The sequence below is a fragment of the Pogoniulus pusillus genome, chromosome 6 (assembly GCF_015220805.1).
Source record: "Pogoniulus pusillus isolate bPogPus1 chromosome 6, bPogPus1.pri, whole genome shotgun sequence".
In the NCBI taxonomy this organism is placed as follows: domain Eukaryota; kingdom Metazoa; phylum Chordata; class Aves; order Piciformes; family Lybiidae; genus Pogoniulus; species Pogoniulus pusillus.
In genome coordinates this window covers 29,944,133-29,958,820 of record NC_087269.1, presented here as the reverse complement: position 1 = coordinate 29,958,820, position 14,688 = coordinate 29,944,133, and the positions used below count along the sequence as shown (strand labels likewise).

The following is a 14,688-nucleotide window of genomic DNA, read 5'->3' as shown; positions in this document are numbered from 1 at the left end:
TCCTCCAGTGGGATATTGTTTCTCCCTCCACTGGGAGCAAGACTGCACAGACACCTGCAAATGGCAGCATTTCTCGTCCAGGGACAGTGAGGCAGCTGCTGATGGGACCTGCTCCCAGGTGAAGCTGTGCTGATGGCCACTTATGACTGTGTGATCTGGCCTAAGGAACCAGGACCCTAGGTCTGAAAAAGGTTTCTGCCTCCTCTAGCCCTACAGCTCCTCTGGCAAATGGGATGGAGACCCTAAAGCCACATGGATGCTCTCACTGAACTAGGATACATGGCACAGGTTCTAGCACAGAACCTGAACTGGCCTTGAACTGACTCCAGGTGAGGTCCCAGCAGAGCAGAGCGGCAGAATCACCCCTCGTAATCTGCTGGCCACACTTCTTTTGATGAAGCCGAGGATGCAATTCGCCTTCTGGGCTGCAAGAGCACTGCTGGCTCTCGCCTGGCCACCAGTGCCCTCAAGTCTTCTTCTGCAGGGCTGCGCTCAATCTCAACATCTCCCAGTATGGACCAACATCAAGGATTGCCCCAACCTATGTGCAGGACCCCTCGTTGAACAACGTGAAGTTCTCCTAAGTTCAGCTCTCCAGGTGTCTATGCCCCTCGGGAGGGCATCCTGGCCCTCAGGCACGGCAGCCTCTCCGCCCCGCAGCGGGCTTCTGGCGCCACCTGGCGGCCGGCACGCCGTACTCTCGCTTGCTCTCCCGACTGCGCCCAACCTCCGCGGCCCCCAGCCCATACTGGGAGCCGAGGCTTCGTCAGCGCTGGTTTTGGTTCCAGGTGTTTCTAGCCCGTCCTGGGTACTGCAGCGTGCGGAGAGGCCCGTCCCCTCCAGGGCCTGCAGCCGGAGGGGGAAAGCGAGCACGCCTAGAGCCCACATCTGCTTTTGTGGCTCCTTCTCTTTTTCTGATGAAGCACAAAGCCTCCAGCTCCTGCCTGCTCCCTGCCCCATCCCTTGCCTTGGCCCAGCAGTGCTCCTCCTTCTCCTGGCACCTCTGCAGCTACCAGGAGCCTCTGTCGTTACTTGAACGCCTCTTTTTGCTGGCAGAGCCCCTCCAATGAGGATGTTTCAGACCGGTGATGGACTCAATGCCACGATGGGCTGTACACTCCAGTGTTCTGGGTTATAAGGGGAAAGTGCTGCCTGCATTGCCACCAAAGAAAGGGAAAAAAGACAAATGTCTGTGGAGTAGAAGAGGGCAGCATGCACAAAGAGCACCTGCTGACAGGACTTGGGGCTGGGGGAGATGAGAGCCAGCAAGAGCACAGAAATGACAACCCATAAACCAAGAATGTTTGTTGGAGGCTAAGCCTGGGTCACTAACAACATCTGGACCTGAGGTGATTAAAGAAGCTAATTATCTGCTGCAGGGGCAAGAGGCTGAGGTCTCTGTAAAGGAAACAGCAAAGCTGCACTCACCATCTTAGAATAGAATCATAGAATCATAGAATCAGTCAGGGTTGGAAGGGACCACAAGGATCAGCCAGTCCCAACCCCCCTGACATAGGCAGGGACACCCTACCCTAGGTCAGGCACCCCACAGCCTCATCCAGCCTGGCCTTAAACACCTCCAGCCATGGGGCCTCAACCACCTCCCTGGGAAACCCATTCCAGCCTCTCACCACTCTCAGGATCAACAACTTCCTCCTCACTGCCACTCTCAATCTCCCCACCTCCAGCTTTGCTCCATTCCCCCTACTCCTGGCACTCCCTGAGAACCTAAAAAGTCCCTCCCCAGCTTTTTTGGAGGCCCCCTTCAGACACTGGAAGGCCACAAGAAGATCACCTGGGAGCCTCCTCTTCTGCAGACTCAACTGCCCTAACTCTTTCAGTCTGTCCTCACAGCAGAGCTGCTCCAGCCCTCTCAGCATCCTCCTGGCCCTTCTCTGGACACACTCCAGCATCTCCACATCCCTCTTGTCTCAGGAGCTCCAGAACTGGATGCAGGACTCCAGCTGGCTTTCTGGGCTGCAAGTGCACACTGCTGGCTCCTGTTGAGCTTCTCATCCAGCAGCAAACCCAAGTCCCTTTCCTCAGGGCTGCTCTCCAGCCACTCACTGCCCAGCCTGCATTTGTGCTTGGCATTGCCTCCACCCAGATGCAGGACCTTGCATCTGGTCTTGTTGAAGCTCATGAGGTTGACTTGTGCCCACCTCTGCAGCCTGTCCAGGTCCCTCTGGATGAATCCCTGCCCTCCAGCCTGTAATCTGGTACAATGGTGCTTTCCCATGGGCCTTGCTCTGCTCAGCAAATGACCAGAGGAAGGAGATGCTGCTGTCTACCATGAACTGATACTCGTCCACTTTCTATGCACTGATGGCTGCTTTGTGGCATTTGCTTTTGTAGCTGTAGCTGTAGCAAAATGGCTCATGCAGCTCCAGCAAACCCCATCATTTGATTTGCCCTGAGAGATTTTTCAGTTTTTCTTCCCCCCTCCTTCTTAGCAGGTATGCTTAAAACAAGGGGATGCAATTAAGGTGGGAGCTTGGTGGGAAACTCAGCATTCACAGTGATGTGCTTTTGATTGCTCTTCACACATTCTCCCCTCGCTGCCTCCTGCAGCCCACCCATGTGCAACTCCACTCTGCATTTTCTGTTCCCTTTTCAGTTCCACTTCTCTAAAACTGCTGAGGGTGAAATAAACTTAGTTTATTTTTACTCATCACAAACACTTTTTGGACTTGCAATTCAAAGATTCACTTTGACACCATGAGAGCTGACAAGCCAGGGTGATGTCTGGTGACAAGAGAGACTGCCAAACCTTAAAATAGTGACACCAGAAGAAAATGCTGCTCATATCCCTACCCTGAGAACAGCCACTAAGGCCAGGCTGCTGCTCTCCCAGCTGAGCGCAGGCTCACAGGATGTTAGGAGTTGGAAGGGAGCCAAAGAGATCATCGAGTCCAACTCCCCTGCCAGAACAGGACAATTCTATCTAACATAGAGCACAGAGGAACATATCCAGACAGGCCTGGAAAGTCTCCAGAGAAGGAGACCCCACAACCTCTCTGGGGAGCCTGTTCCAATGCTCTGGGACCCTTACAGTAAAGAAGTTCCTCCTTCTGTTTAGACAGAACCTCCTGTGCTGCAGCTTACACTCATTGCTCCTTGTCCTATGCCAGGGAACAGTGAGCAGAGCCTGTCTCCACTCCTGGCCAGCCTTCAGGTACCTACAAACATTTATCAAATTCCCTCTAAGTCTTCTCTTCTCCAGACTAAGCAGTGCCAGGTCCCTCAGCCTCTCTTCATCAGGCAATGCCCTCCAGTCCCCTCATCATCCTCGCAGCCCTCCGCTAGAGCCTCTCCAGCAGATCCCTGTCCCTCTTCAACTGGGGAGCCCAAAACTGAACACAGTATTCAAGATGAGGTCTCAGCAGGGCAGAGTAGAGAAGGAGGAGAACCTCACTTGCTCTGCTGGACACACTCTTCCTAATACACCCCAGGATCCCATTGGCCTTCTTGGCCACAAGGGCACATTGCTGTGCCATGGTTAACTTGTTATCCAAGCAAGAGGCCTTGTGCTTTCTGCTCTGGCTTTTTAAGTCTCTAGCATAAAGAAATGAGTGAGAAGGAGGGGGTCACATGTGGATAGTAGATGTGTTGGTAATAGTGCTATTGGCTTTGGAGCTGCACTGCAGTGAAAAGAAATTGCCATCAGGTGCTTGTCAGCATCTTATTAATGACAGCAGTCCTCAGCTGGGCAAAATCATGGAATCATAGAATCAACCTGGTTGGAAGAGCCCTCCAAGCTCATCCAGTCCCACCTATCACCCAGCCCTGTCCAATCAACTAGATGATGGCACTAAGTGCCCCATCCAGTCTTTAAATCTAGGTCTCCCTGATGGAAGGGTCCCAACACATCATTCAAGACAGGGAACTCTATTTAGGACTGACCAGGTAAAGCTCTTTTTGTCTGACATTCATAGCTGGGAGATTGGTCAAGACTCAGGCTTTTCTTTCTGACCAGCCTGCGTGTGAAGAGAAACCCTTGTAAGAAGCAGCTGATTGTGCTAAACAGCACCAGCTACCCACTCTGAGCTTTAGAGGAAGAGAAAATCTTCTGCAGAACCATGACTCAATCCATTTTCTCCCTTCTGAAAGAAGAAAGCAAGAACTTCTCTTTATTGAGAAACACTCAGCACTGTGAAAGCCACGGGGTGACTTAAGGTTTTGGCTGTTTGGCCATGATGCCTGCTGGGTTTTGCTTGGGTATTTGCAAAGTGGCACCAAGCTTTCTCCTATCCAATCAACTAGACCATGGCACTAAGACTGGATGAGGCATTTAGTGTCATGGTCTAGTTGATTGGATAGGGCTGGGTGCTAGGTTGGACTGGATAATCTTAGAGGTCTCTTCCAACCTGGTTGATTCTATGATTCTAAGTGCCTCAGCCAGGCTTTGCTTCAACACCTCCACGGATGGTGACTCCATCACCTCCCCGGGCAGCCCATTCCAATGCCAATCACTCTCTCTGGCAAGAACTTCTTCCTAACATCCAGCCTAGACCTCTCTTGGCACAGCTTGAGACTGTGTCCCCTTGTTCTGTTGCTGGTTGCCTGGCAGAAGAGACCAACTCCCACCTGGCTATGAAGAGACTGTTGCGTGGTCTCTTTCTGTCCCTGGTGCACATTCCTTCTCCCTTCCTTTGTGTCTCTTGAAGCAACAGGAACCTGAATACTTATATTTTTATTACTCTGCCTTTGCAGGGTGAGTTTCTAGTTGGATCAGGAGTTGATCAGATCTACTCAAGGCCAGTCTGAGTAGGGAAGAGACAGGAGTGCATAGTCAGAGTGCAAGAATCAGCAGGTGAGTCCCTTCCAACACCAGTTCAGGGACATGCTTTGACTCTGCTTGACTGCCAGGACTTTTTGGAGGGTGTTTTAACTTTTCCAAGTTTCCACTGTCTGCAGAAGGGCAGGTGATGGCTTCTGAGAAGCCCTTTGTTGTCACACAGAGTAGCCTTGTCTGTCTGGTTACAAAAGGCAGACAACACCACTGCCTGGAAATCTTGTCTGGCTTGGTGGAACCAAGTCCTTGCAACTTCACACAACACAAAAAGTACCAGGACCTTTGAAACACTGTTCACAACAGGGAAGGAGTCATGATGCTTCACAATGTGCTCTTTATTCTGCATCAGCAAGAGCTCAGGTTCAAAACTGAAAATGCCCCAAGAAACTGGGGGGGGGGGGGGGAGAGGGGGTACCACCTCTAATGTAGTTTATAAACCATGCTGCTTCATGACCATCTCTGTTAGGGCCTGGCTCAAACCCAAAAGTGTCCAGCTCCTGCTACACCAGGCAAAGTGCCAGCACTGAATGCTGATGTCCACCCTTGAAAACGCTTGGAAACCATTTCATAGCCCAAATAAACTTGGAGGTACCACCTTTACTTTAGCTTATAACTCGCAATGCTTCATCACATGCTCTGTTCAGGCTTGGTAAGAGCTCAGTTCCAAAGTGAAAATGTTCAGCTCCTGTTTCACCAGGGAAAATCCCTTTTTTTTCCAGCAAAGAAGCTGAAACAAAGCACCAGAGCACATCAAGAACGGAGAACCAGTATCTGCCGTGGATCCAGAGGGCTCCACTGTGAGTGCCATGGGGCCAGGCAAACCTCATGGCTGGACATCTCTGAGAGATCCACTGTCAGGAAATGGAACTGCTGTATCCTGGGAGCCTGCAAGGGTGAGCTATGCTTCTCCACCTTGGCAGCTCTGGATGTGGTGGGTCTCATTGAAGGGTGGGTTGTGGGTTGAGAGATGGTCAAGACACAGGGCAAGACCCTCCTGGCATTAAACCTACAGGTCTTGGAGAGGGGGAAGGACCAGATCTGCCTACAAGATCACCCACTTTGTGTGGACAGCTGCAGGAGGAACCACCACTACATGATGATCTTTAGAGTACAGCAGGAGAACAATTTAACCTGCTGGCAGGGAGGCTGTCATGGAACCAGCTGTTTAGAGCAAGCCAGGAAAAGATCATGGGGAAACCCAGACACTTCTGCCAGAAATCACTATGAATTTGACTTATCTTCTGATTGCCCCAGGCAGCATCAGGAAAGCCAAATAAGAGCAAAACCTGTTTGCTCCCCAAGCTTCCCTGTGAAATAGGAGCAGCCCAAAGCTGATAATTATCCTTTTTATGGAAAAAAAAAACTATTGCTAACTCTCTCAGGGTTAATTAGCCTCCTTTGCAGATCCTTTAGCAAGGACACAACACGGCTCTGAACCTTGTCCAACTAAAGGAGCACAGAGAAGGATTAGCTGCAGCTGAACAAAAACCATTACAACCTGAGGGGAAGCAGCTGTTGGATAAGTTTTAAAGTGCAGCTGCAGCATGGAGGAAATTGGAAGTAAGGGTAGGGTTTCCTCCCCCCCCACATCGGGTTAGTGTCAGGCTCCTGAGATGTCCTGGGTCAGTTTCTCGCTGTCCTTCTGCAAGTGGTGGATTTGCCCCAGCGTGTTCAGCCAGGAGTGACATTTGCTGCTATTTATAAAGCAGCTTCTTGTATTTTGCTCTTTTCTATGGGCTCAGCCATGCTTTTGTTCTGCAGCTGGCTGGATCACTGTGCCCAGGGTTGAGAGCTAACTCCTACGCCTCTCTCTCCTTCCCTAGGGAAGGTAAAGAGGAGTTTTGGTTTTTTTCCCTGACGTTCACCGTGGCAAACAAAGCTCAGCAGAAGGGGGAGTTTTGATCTAGCTCTTTCCTGCCTGTTCACAGGATCACAGGATGTTAGGATTTGGAAGGGAGCCAAGGAGATTACAGAGTCCAACCCCCCTGCTGGAGAAGGACAATATTATCTAGCACAGATCACACAGGAACACATCCAGACAGGCCTGGAAAGTCTCCAGAGAAGGAGACTCCACAAGCTCTCTGGGCAGCCTGTTCCAGTGCTCTGGGACCCTTACAGCAAAGAAGTTCCCCCTTGTGTTTAGATGGAACCTCCTGTGCTGCAGCTTACACACATTGCTCCTTGTCCTATGACAGGAAGCAGTGAGCAGAGCCTGTCCCCCCCATCCTGGCCAGCCCTCAGGTGTTTATAAACATTTAGCAAATCCCCTCTAACTCTTCTCTTCTCTAGACTAAAAAGTCCCAGGTCCCTCAGCCTCTCCTTATCAGGCAGTGCCCTCCAGTCCCCTCATCATCCTTGTAGCTCTCCACTGGACCTTCTCCAGCAGATCCCTGTCCCTCTTCAACTGGGGAGCCCAAAACTGAACACAGGATTCAAGATGAGGTCTCAGCAGGGCAGAGTAGAGGGGGAGGAGAACCTGCCTTGATCTGCTGGACACACTCTTCCTAATACACCCCAGGATCCCATTGGCCTTCCTGGCCACAAGGGCACATTGCTGTGCCATGGATGTTATCCACCAGGACCCCCAGGTTCCTCTCCACAGGGCTGCTCTCCAGCAGATCACCTCCCAGCCTGTACTGGTGCAGTTCATTATTCCTCCCCAGATGCAAGACTCTGCCCTTGTCCTTGTTGAACATCATCTGGGTCCTTCATGCCCAGCTCTCAGTCTGTCCAGGTCTCTCTGGATGGCTGCAAAGCCTTCAGCCTGTTGCTGAGCCAGCATAGATACATGGTGTTGACTTTTCTTAGGTCTGTGATTTACAAGCTGGGGTTAAAATTAGCCTGTATTGAACCAGTTCATCTCTGGAAAGAGGTGAAGACTAAGTCTCAAAGATCCATAATAGGCAGCAATCAAGGAAGTGGTGATTGGCATGGAAAAGCAGGCTGCAGGGTGGTGACCGGCTGCAGGGTGGTGACCAGCTGCAGGGTGGTGACACTTGGTCACAGTGCTGCCTATGGAATCCATAAAACATCTCTGTCGCCTGTGTCTGCTGTTTGGAGGAGGTGCTCAGATGTTCCCCCAGCTGCTGTAGGGTAGACACAGAAGGGGAGGTTGCTAGCAGGGAAAGGTGCTGCTGAATTCTTCTGTGGAGCTGAAGAGTGGCTGAGAGCAGCCAGGCAGAGAGGGAGCTGGGGGTACTGGTAGAGAGTAGCTGAAGATGAGGCAGCAGTGTGCCCAGGTGGGCAGCAGAGCCAATGGCATCCTGGCCTGGCTCAGGAAGAGTGTGGCCAGCAGGACAAGGGAGGTTCTTCTGCCCCTGTGCTCAGCACTGCTCAGGCCACACCTTGAGTGCTGTGTCCAGTTCTGGGCTCCTCAATTCAAGAGAGATGTTGAGGTGCTGGAAGGTGTCCAGAGAAGGGCAAGGAAGGTGGTGAGGGGCCTGGAGCACAGCCCTGTGAGGAGAGGCTGAGGGAGCTGGGGGTGTTTGGCCTGGAGAAGAGGAGGCTCAGGGGGGACCTCATTGCTGTCTGCAACTCCCTGAAGGGAGGCTGTAGCCAGGTGGGGTTGGTCTCTTCTGCCAGACAAGCAGCAACAGAACAAGGGGACACAGTCTCAAGTTGTGGCAGGGGAGGTATAGGCTGGCTGTTAGGAGGAAGTTGTTGTCAGAGAGAGTGATTGGCATTGGAATGGCCTGCCCAGGGAGGTGGTGGAGTCACTGTGCCTGGAGGTGTTGAAGCAAAGCCTGGCTGAGGCACTTAGTGCCATGGTCTGGTTGACTGGCCAGGGCTGGGTGCTAGGTTGGACTGGATGATCTTGGAGGTCTCTTCCAACCTGGTTGATTCTATGGTTCTATGAATGGTAGCTGTCTGCCCTACTTGTGCTGCAATCCAGCTGTGCTTTTGGGTTTTTTTTGGGGTTGGGTTGGGTTTTTTTCCTAGTATGGAAGATGCTTTTGCTCTATGAAACTGGAAGAAGAAGAAGAAACAGTAAAAGAGATCTCATGTCAAATGTCCTGGGCTTCTCTGTCAGACTTTGAGCAAGCAAAGGATGAACACTGCAGTGGGGAACTTGCTCCAAACCATTTAAATCCCAAACTTAGCAGGAACAATGGAAGGAGAGTACATCTACTGTATTTTTAGCCTTCTGTACAAGAGGGCAGAGGGCAACTTTTCAGATGTTCACAGTGTGGGTCGTGTGACACGAGTGACGATACTGTGTGGTGGAAGCCACACAGTAGCTGCACTTGTCACTTCCTCCACTGTGTCCTTGTGACTTTCATTAGCCCAAACTCATGCCAGTTTAGGCCAGCAGTAAGCTGCTGTGAACTTCACTCAAATCCACTGCCTGGCTTCAATATCCTCCACTGTGAGCATGCAGCTGAGGCAGGATCATGTGTGGGGAGGGCTGCTGCCTGCACCCTTGTGTGATCCCTCTCTGACTTCTGGGGCTGCTTATTAATATCTTGAACTATACAATCTCCCCAGTCCACCTCCTTTTCCTGTGCATCAGTTAACACCTAATTAGAATCATAGAATGGTCTGGGTTGGAAACTACCTCTGAAGATCACCTAGTCCAACCCCCTCTGCAGTCAGCAGGGACATCCTCAGCTAGAGCCTTGCTGAGCCTCACTTTGAATATTTCCAGGGATGGGACTCCAACCAACTCCTTGGGCAACCTGTTCCAGTGTTCCAGCACCCTCATGGTGAAGAACCCATTCCTAACATCCAATATAAATCTGCTCTAGTTTGAAGCCATTTCCCCTTGCCCTATCACTCCAGGCCTTTGTAAACATTCTCTCTCCATCCTTCTTGTTGGGATCCTTCAGGTGCTGGAAGGCTGCTGTCAGGTCTTCTTTGGAGCCTTCTCTTCTCCAGGCTGAACAACCCCAGCTCCCTCAGCCTGTCCTTGTAGCAGCGGTGCTCCAGCCTCCTGATCATTTTCATGGCCCTCCTCTGGACCTGCTCCACCAGGTCCATGTCCTTCCTATATTGAAGGCTTCAGAGCTGGACACAGTACTCCAAGTGAGGTTTCACCAGAGCAGAGCTATGTGGCAGAATCACCTCTCTTGACCTGCTGGTAACACTGCTTTTGATGCAGCCCAGGATGTGATTTGCCTTCTGGGCTGCAAGCTCACACTGTCTGCTCATGTCCAGCTTCTCACCCATCAGCACCCCCAAGTCCTTTTCCACAGGGCTGCTCATTTAAACTTTTGAGGACCTCTTACTTGGGCTTTCACTTACAGTCCAAACACTTCTGTTTTGTACTTGCTTCCCCAAATAATGCTTTCCCATTGGTGCCTTCCCTTTTGCTTTGGACAGTGAGGGAAGAGAAAGCAAACATTTCAACAGCACAGCAAGCTGTACAAAGAAGGTCTGAGGGATGGGTGTCTTCTCAGGCTGATTCCTCAACAGGAGCCTTTGTAGCTTTTTGTCCCAGGTCACCCCTTACTTCTTCTGCAAAGCCTGGAATACTTTGTCCTTTTTCTTAAAGCTCCTGGAGTCCTGTGATTTCCTAATCACTTCCATGTGAGCTGAATCAGAGAATCACAGAATCAGCCAGGGTTGGAAGGGACCACAAGGATCATCTAGTTCCACCCCCCTGCCATGGGCAGGGACATCCTAACCTAGAGCAGCCTGGCCACAGCCTCATCCAGCCTGGCCTTAAACACCTCCAGCCATGGAGCCTCAACCACCTCCCTGGGAAACCCATTCCAGCCTCTCACCACTCTCATGATCAACAACTTCCTCCTCACCTCCAGGCTGAATCTCCCCACCTCCAGCTTTGCTCCATTCCCCCCAGTCCTGGCACTCCCTCACAGCCTAAAAAGTCCCTCCCCAGCTTTTTTGGAGGCCCTTTCAGATACTGGAAGGCCACAAGAAGGTCACCTGGGAACCTCCTCTTCTGCAGACTCAACAGCCCCAACTCTTTCAGTCTGTCCTCACAGCAGAGCTGCTCCAGCCCTCTGAGCATCCTCATGGCCCTTCTCTGGACATGCTCCAGCATCTCCACATCCCTCTTGGAATAGGGGCTCCAGAACTGGATGCAGTACTACAGGTGGGGTCTCACCAGAGGTGGAGTAGCGTGGGAGAATCATCTCCCTGGCCCTGCTGGCCACACTTCTGATGCAGCCCAGGCTCTGCTTGGCTTTCTGGGCTGCAAGTGCACACTGCTGGCTCAGCTGAACTAAGTCAAAGCATATTTTCCAACTGGCCATGAAAGGGCTGGATTGAAATAGTGTGCACTGCTGAAAAAGCCCTTGGAGCTTTCAAGTCTAATCCTTGAAAGCCTGCAAAGCAGAAAGCAAATAAGAGGAACTCAGCCTCCTATGTTCTAAAAAGCTTTTTGGGTTTGGTAGCCAAGTTCTGCCCATTCTGAATCAAAGGCTGGGGGAGCTGAGTCTCTTCAGCTTGGAGGAGAGGAGGATGAGGGGTGTCTACAAATACGTGAAGGGCAGTGTCAGGAGGACAGAGCCAGGCAGTGGGTGCAAGAGCTGGAGCAGAGGAAGTTCTATGTGAACATGAGGAAGAACTTTTTCACTCTGAGTGTGCCAGAGCCCTGGAGCAGGCTGCCCAGAGAGGTTGTGGAGACTCCTTCTCTGGAGATATTCAAAACCCACCTGGATGTGTTCCTGTGTGACCTGCTCTAGGCAATCCTGCCTTGGGAAGGGGGTTGAACTGGATAAACTTTTGAGGTAGCTTCCAACCCCTAATGTTCTGCTCCTCTTACTGGAGAGGATTTTAAGTCCCAGTAAGCAGCTCAAGTCACCTACTTTGAGTCTTTAGAGACAAGATAGGAAAGAAAAGGGGTAGTGATTCCTGTGGTTGCTGGGGGAGCTTTTTCTCTGGTGTAGCATGAAGAGGAACCAAGGGTGTCCTAAACCAGCCCTTCACTTCTGCTTAGTCAGGTTTGATTTTCTTGAGATTTCTGATATTTATCCTTAAATCAAATTGTTCATTTCCTTTTATATCCTTTCCAGGTAACCTAGATGAATATTTCTAATTGTGGGGTGGTGATTTTTTTTTGGGGGGTGGGGCTTGGGGGAAGGAAGTAGGCTTTAGTGCAAAACATATGACTTGAATCTCCTTTCTATTTATAAATATAAAGCTCTTTTTCTCCTTCAAAGCTTGTTGCAGAGGTTTGCCTAGCTGGTCTTTTACTGCTTACAGCCTTGAGAAGCTGACACAATGAGAGCAGGGGTGGGATTATGCATCGCTGTGCTCATCCTTTAAAGTGTGAGGTGATGCTGCACAGTTGGTTCCCTACATTGGCTTGACAAGGCTCTGAGCAACAATCATAGAACTGCCTGGGTTGGAAGGGATCACCAAAGGTCATCTAGTCCCACACTCCTGCAGTCAGCAGGGATGTCCTCAATTAGATCAGGTTGCCCAGAGCCCACTTGAGCCTCACCTTGTATATCTCCAGGGATGGGGCCTCAGCCACCTCTCTGGGCAGCCTGTTCCAGTGCTCAACCACCCTCGCTGTAAAGAACCCAAAGGTGCTGAGAGAACTGGCTGAGGTTATCACTCTGCCACTCTCCATCATTTTTTGCCAATATGTGGCAGACAGGAGAGGTGCCTGAGGACTGGAAGAGAGCCACTGTCACTCCAGTCTTCAAAAAGGGCAAGAAAGAGGTCCCAGGGAACTATAGACCAGGCAGCACCACCTCCATCCCTGGAAGAATGATGAAGTGGCTCCTGCTGGAGGGCATCTCAAGGCACTTGGAAGAGAAGAAGGTTATCAGGAGTAGTCAGCATGGATTTACCAAGGGGAAGTCATGCTTAACTAACCTGATAGCATTCTATGATGCCATAACTGAATGGGTAGATTCAGGGAGAGCAGTGGATGTAGTCTACTACCTTGACCTTAGCAAGGCCTCTGACACTGTCTCCCATGACATCCTAGTGAGCAAGCTCAGGAAGTGTGGGATGGAAGAGCAGGTAGTGAGGTGGATTAGGAACTGGTTACAAGACAGAGTTCAAAGAGTGGTGATCAATGGAGCCAGGTCCAGATGGAGAGCTGTAACCAGTGGAGTCCCCCAGGGATCAGTATGGTGCTGTTCAACATTTTCATCACTGACATTCATGAGGGGACAGAGTCTGCTCAGCAAGTTTGCTGCTGACACCATACTAGGAGGCTTGGCTGACACAGCTGAAGGCTGTGAGGCCATCCAGAGAGACCTGGACAGACTGAGAGCTGGGCACAGAGGAATCAAATGAGGTTCAACAAGGACAAGTGCAGAGTCCTGCACCTGGGGAGGAATAATGAACTGCAGCAGTACAGGCTGGGAGGTGATCTGCTGGAGAGCAGCCCTGTGGAGAGGGACATGGGGGTCCTGGTGGATAACATCCATGGCACAGCAATGTGCCCTTGTGGCCAAGAAGGCCAATGGGATCCTGGGGTGTATTAAGAAGAGTGTGTCCAGCAGGTCAAGAGAGGTTCTCCTCTCCCTCTACTCTGCCCTGCTGAGACCTCATCTTGAATACTGTGTTCAGTTTTGGGCTGCCCAGTTGAAGAGGGACAGGGATCTGCTGGAGAAGGTCCAGTGGAGAGCTACAAGGATGATGAGGGGACTGGAGGGCACTGCCTGATAAGGAGAGGCTGAGGGACCTGGGACTTTTTAGTCTAGAGAAGAGAAGACTTAGAGGGGATTTGATAAATGTTTATAAACACCTGAGGGCTGGCCAGGATGGGGGGGACAGGCTCTGCTCACTTGCTCCCTGGGATAGGACAAGGAGCAAGGGATATAAATTGCAGCAGAAGAGGTTCCATCTAAACACAAGGGGGAACTTCTTTACTGTAAGGGTCCCAGAGCACTGGAACAGGCTGCCCAGAGAGGTTGTGGAAGGTTGAGGAGTCTCCTTCTCCAAAGACTTTCAAGGCCTGTCTGGATGTATTCCTGTGTGATCTGTGTTAGATTGTGTGGTCCTGCCCTGGCAGGGGGGTTGGACTCGATGATCATCTTGGGTGCCTTCCAACCCCTAATATCCTGTGAGCCTGTGGACTTGTTCCTAACATCCAACCTAAATCTCCTCTGATTTCAAACCATTGCCCCTTGTCACTGCAGGCCTTTGTAAACAGCCCTCCTGCAGCCCTCTTGCAACCCCCCTTTCTGGAAGGCTGCTATTAGGTCTCCATGGAGCCTTCTGTTCTCTAGACTGAACAACCCCAGCTCCCTCAGCCTGTGCTCACAGCAGAAGTGCTCCACTGGAGGACATCCCTGCTCACTGTGTGGGAGATGAACTAGATGACCTTTGGGGGTGCCTCCCAACCCAGACCATTCTATGATTCTATTTAGAAGTCATCATCTGCTGCTTTCCTGGTGACACTGTTGCTGTTCCAGGTTTTGCTAGCACTGCTCAGAAATCTTGGTTCATGAGGGCAAAGCATTTATGGTCACTGACTCCCCTTGTGTTGACCTACTTGGTGTGAGCTAGCAGTTGCCTGGTGGTCTGGTCTGCCTCAGAACAGGGATCTAATCAGTGAGTTGCTCATCCCTACCCAGTGAGTAGTGTCTCAAATGCTGAGGAAACCTTGAAACACATTGCAGCTTGTAACTAAAACACAAAACTTGTGTTGGCTGTCACAGGAAACACTGAAATGAGTGTGATGGGAGGCTTTACACTAATGCTTTGCTAGGAAAATCCAGTGCACTCCCCCTGACTCCTTTTGACAGTGAAGTAGTGGCTGGGCTGAAGATGGGAAGGAGCATGGCCCATGAGCACACTAGCGTTAATTGAGAGCTCCACAGCGGCACAGCTGCCAAAAGGGGATGCTCCTCCAGTGCTTCCATCCCACGCTGCCACAAGGTTTACACAGTGATCCGGGCAAAAAGCTGCCTGTGGAGAAGAATGAATCACTCCTGAAGCTGGATCAGCTGCTGGGCTGGGCAGAT

General features: G+C 51.1%; 1 long non-coding RNA gene across 1 annotated transcript; it reads left to right on the top strand.

The window, feature by feature from the left end:
• Positions 1-3,870: 3,870 nt before the first annotated feature.
• LOC135176529 (uncharacterized) lies at positions 3,871-6,072 on the top strand. Its single transcript, XR_010302698.1, has 4 exons — positions 3,871-3,906; positions 4,714-4,813; positions 5,515-5,688; positions 5,808-6,072. It is a non-coding gene; the product is annotated as an uncharacterized LOC135176529 (long non-coding RNA).
• The last annotated feature ends 8,616 nt before the right edge of the window (positions 6,073-14,688 follow it).